At 46.4% G+C, this 4,388-nt stretch overlaps 1 pseudogene; it reads left to right on the top strand.

Annotated features, from left to right (window-relative positions):
• The first annotated feature begins 1,004 nt into the window (after positions 1 to 1,004).
• On the top strand, positions 1,005 to 1,122 carry LOC126482537 (5S ribosomal RNA; annotated as a pseudogene).
• The last annotated feature ends 3,266 nt before the right edge of the window (positions 1,123 to 4,388 follow it).

Genomic DNA, 4,388 nt, shown 5'->3' with positions numbered 1-4,388 from the left:
TTAAGGCTAGAGCAAACGAACAATTGCCAAGAAAAGTTCCTTCCAAAGGGAATTGGGAATAATGCTTAATTTGCTAATATCTCGCTCATAATATGCATTTTCATTGTCCTGTTTTGCTGTCCAACGATTAATAGCTCCAATGTGCTTTTCATCTTGAACTACAGATGAAATAATCGAGAGTACTATACGATAAATACTACGGGCAGGCTTGACATAGTATCATTGTCTGGCGAGGTGGCTTCTTTCCCGAGTCTTTGCCCCTCCACCATTCATGTACGGACATATCACAATCTTGTAATTTTTCATTGTTTGGTCGGTTCTTGGTAGAATATTTTATACATTATGGAATCAAAACACAGACGACACTGGTGTAATATTCTACAATATTTATTATTTCTTTCACCAACCGGCTTTCGGCTGTTACGCCGTCTTTAGGTACAAAGATAAAAATGAAGCTGATGATGGCATAACAGCAGAAAACCGGTTTGTGAAATCAACAATGAATATTCAGTTATATTACACCGATACTGTGTGTGTTTTCCTCCATAAAATTCACAAAATAATAATTCATATACCGTGTCATTGATTCTCTGGCCGTCTCCTGTGGGCAAATGACTATCGATTCCATTGAAAAGGTTAGCTAAAAAGGCATAAAATAGTTGATGACATGTTTCTGGTTTTTTAGCTGAGGTGAAGATTCCATTTCTGTCCACGATATTCTGACAACTTACATGGTCGTCTTCTAAGTGTACTCCGAACAATGACCTTAAATGTTTTCGCTATCACGACTCCAAATACTGACGGTACACCCTTATAATCAGGACTGGTTTGAGGCCCACGAGACCCGAGCCTCCGCTTGGGGCGCCGAGCTGAGAGGGGCGGCAAAGGTACTACAAATGTGAGATTTCTGTACAGGCCGTTCCACAATTAATAGTGGCCGATTGGAACGCCATGCTGAGAGTGGCGCCCGGACACAAGATTTGTTTGTAGTGTGTATCAAAACTGCCAACGGCCTTGCCGCAGTGGTAACACCGGTTCCCGTCAGATCACCGAAGTTAAGCGCTGTCGGGCTGGGGTAGCACTTGTATGGGTGACCATCCGGTCTGCCGAGCGCTGTTGGCAAGCGGGGTGCTCTCAGCCCTTGTGAGGCAAGCTGAGGAGCTACATGATTGAGAAGCAGCGGCTCCAGTCTCGGAAACCGACATACGGCCGGGAGAGCGGCGTGCTGACCACATGCCCCTCCATATCCGCATCCAGTGACGCCCTTGGGCTGAGAATGACACGGCGGCCGGTTGGTACTGTTGGGCCTTCATGGCCTGTTGGGGAGGAGTTCAGAGTTCATGTATCAAAACTAGTAGCAAAAACTGACAGTGGTGGAAGGTTTTACACCTGGCTGATGAGCCGGTACAGTTACGGCAACAGATCACTCCTCAGGAGCCAGTTCTGATTAATAAAATTCCGCAACAGAATTTAATAAAAACGACGTCTGTTATGGGGCTCTGAGAACTGTATCCTGAGTGGTTCGCACTGAACTTTCTGTTACTTAAATCTATGGACATGGGATTCAGTGGTCACGAAAGTAAAATAATTGAGTAAAAGAAATTCAGAATTTATTTCACAAATGACATAATATTAAATCTTCAAGGGTTTAACATTCATCACTAAAGGTTTCAATCCAAATAGTACATAGATGGTCACATTAATGGCGGTCACAGGTTGCTCGAAACATTCTGAGATGGATGGGGCCGGCTTACGATGATTCACTATCAGCGTTATTAAATTGCTAAGTTATGTTATAGGTATGAAGTGATTGCTTGTAAGGCGTGAGGCTGACAGTGAATGAAGACAAATATCCTACTGGGGCAGAGCTATCGTTAGAGAGATCACTGCTTCCATCCAAATTAACAAGTTATTGCGCCAATCCGTTCCTATCATGCTGATGCTGCAATGTGGTCTTACCACAAATACCGATGGTCAACGTCAAATTTTATTGCCATAACTCGAGGGGGCCCTCCATCTCTGCCAGTCATTTGTACGCTCCTCTGAGTATGCCTGTCTGCTAATCACAAGATCAAAGTCTGACACAAAATATTCCACTTGAATCTCACTCATCGAATCCTCGGACCCAAATGTTTCTACTCCAACACCAAAAACACAAATGTTTAGAAAGTGCCCTCCTTCACGCCTAGCGTCAGTTTTGTGTCCACGTAAAATCTTCTAGCCAATCACCCAATTTACCACCAACACTGGCCAATGGCATAATTTTGTAATGTCTTTTCACTCTCCTTCCAGCTGCTCAGTAAAAACTCTTCTCCTAATCAACTTCTTTACCATCCTTCTCTATCTAGAAGGTGAACTCAGGACTTACCAGTAACAGACGGTACTTTTCCCACCACAGCGGTTCCCCCACTACAGGAAAAGAAGAAGAATAAAACGGTCACTTCTTTTGACGTGATCGTGGCGGGCCACCAGCCAAGCAACAAACTCACAGTCAGTGGCGTCTTTTGATAGGCTTTCTAAAGATGTTATCTGCGGCTAGAACTTACGCTTCTGCAGGCCCAGAATAAGATTTCCGTGAAGTCCTTCACAACATCAACAAGTTTTTCTCGTGCGTCTCAGGGCGCGCTATGTGGCCCACAGGTTAAACTCGGGGGGAAAATTGCGTGCTGACCTTTTGTCTTAGCCCTTGCCGGTCTGTGGCACGGCGCTGGCCTGTCGACTGTCCCTGGGCTTGCACAAACCCTGCTCTCCAGCTTTTCCTCATCCGTGTGTTCACAGCCCAGCTTGTTAAAAGACACCGCTGTCTGCGTCTCAAGGGAACGACGCCTGTGGCGGTCCCTCGCCCCCTATCGCTCGCCAACTCTGGGTGGCACAGTGTCCACTTCCAGGAATTTTGATATGACACGGATGAAATCCCAACAGAAAAAAAAGCACAGGAAGTTAATGGTGTCCGTGCAATCACTGCCATATGCCTCCTTACGATTTTAAGTGCAATTGTCCCATTATAACCGTCGTTAGCATGCTACTCCGTTCCATCTCCACTTACACGGATGAAATGTGGTTAGTTGACAGGATTAGCCACCTCTAAAAGTGTACGAGGGAAGAGTGAGGGAGGGGGTGCCAAATGATAAGTCGCTTGTGTGGAAAAGTGTTCACAAACTGGCCCTGCTTATTTTGTGATATTCTACGAGTTCCTAAACAAGAGCTAATTGTATACTTTCATCTGTGTGCTTGAGTTTCTGCTCGTTAGTTTCCTACCTAAGAGACACAGTTCTCGAGTTTTCGTTTGTGTCGGAAAGTAAACCGATTTTTTGACCTATTTAAACTTCTTAATAAGGAGCGAATAACTCTCACCTGAGCGCTTTGTTAGTTCAGTTTTTGAATCTCTGCGCGTTAAACTAATCTGTTAGACACCGTTTATGTGTTTTCGTCAGTATCTACAGTAGAGCTCGTAGCGCGTCTTAATAGTCCTTTTTTTGTCTACGTAGTGTAGTTTACACGATCTTTACTATGGACAGGGGCTGTGATAGCTGTGGGCGGATGCGAGTTGAGTTGGCGACTTTTCGCTCTCAGCTCCACGCTGTGATTTCTTCGATTACACAGCTTGAAGCCGTGTAACCACGGATGTGGGCTGGCCGCGGGGATCTAACGGACGTCCAGCCCGTCTGAGTCCACTGATCGGTCTGCACTGATGGCCAGACCAGTTACTGTTTTCACTCAGGTTGAATCCTCACACGTGGACGAGTGGGAGGTCGACTCGCGGCGTGGCAGGCAGTGAAAGACTTCCCAGGGGGCCGCCGTAAGGCCTCCCCAATAAGACAAACAGGTTCCAGGTGCTGTCTGTGGCTGACACTGTCCCTCAGCCAGATGTAGTCGCTTGTCCTGCTTTAGAGGAAACCTTTCAGCCTGCATGATCCGGGCAGTCACAGAGGGTGGGATTATTGATAGTTGGGAGCTCCAACGTTAGGCGTGTTATGTGTCCCCTTAGGGACATGGCTGCCAAGGAGGGAAAGAAAACCAATGTGCTCTCCGTGTGCATACCGAGCGGAGTCATTCCAGAAGTAGAAAGGATCCTTCTAGATGTCATGAAGAGCACACGGTACAGCCAACTGCAGGTGGTGGCCCATGTCATGATGTGTATCACTTTGGATCGGAACAGATTCTCTCTCGTCTAGAGTGGCTAACAAAGTGGTAAAGCTGCCATTCTTGCTTGCAAGATGAATGCAGAGATCACGATTTGTAGCATAGTCGACAGGACCGATTGCGGACCTCTGATACAGAGACGAGTAGAGGGTCTGAATCAGAGGCTCAGAAGGTTCTGCAACCATGTAGGCTGCAGATTCCTTGACTTGGGCCATAGGGTGGTTGGGTTTCGGGTTCTGCTGGAT

The sequence above is a fragment of the Schistocerca serialis genome, chromosome 5, assembly GCF_023864345.2.
Source record: "Schistocerca serialis cubense isolate TAMUIC-IGC-003099 chromosome 5, iqSchSeri2.2, whole genome shotgun sequence".
Classification (NCBI taxonomy): Eukaryota; Metazoa; Arthropoda; class Insecta; order Orthoptera; family Acrididae; genus Schistocerca; species Schistocerca serialis.
Note: the sequence above shows the minus strand (reverse complement) of the source record. Positions and strands in the feature narration are given on the sequence as shown.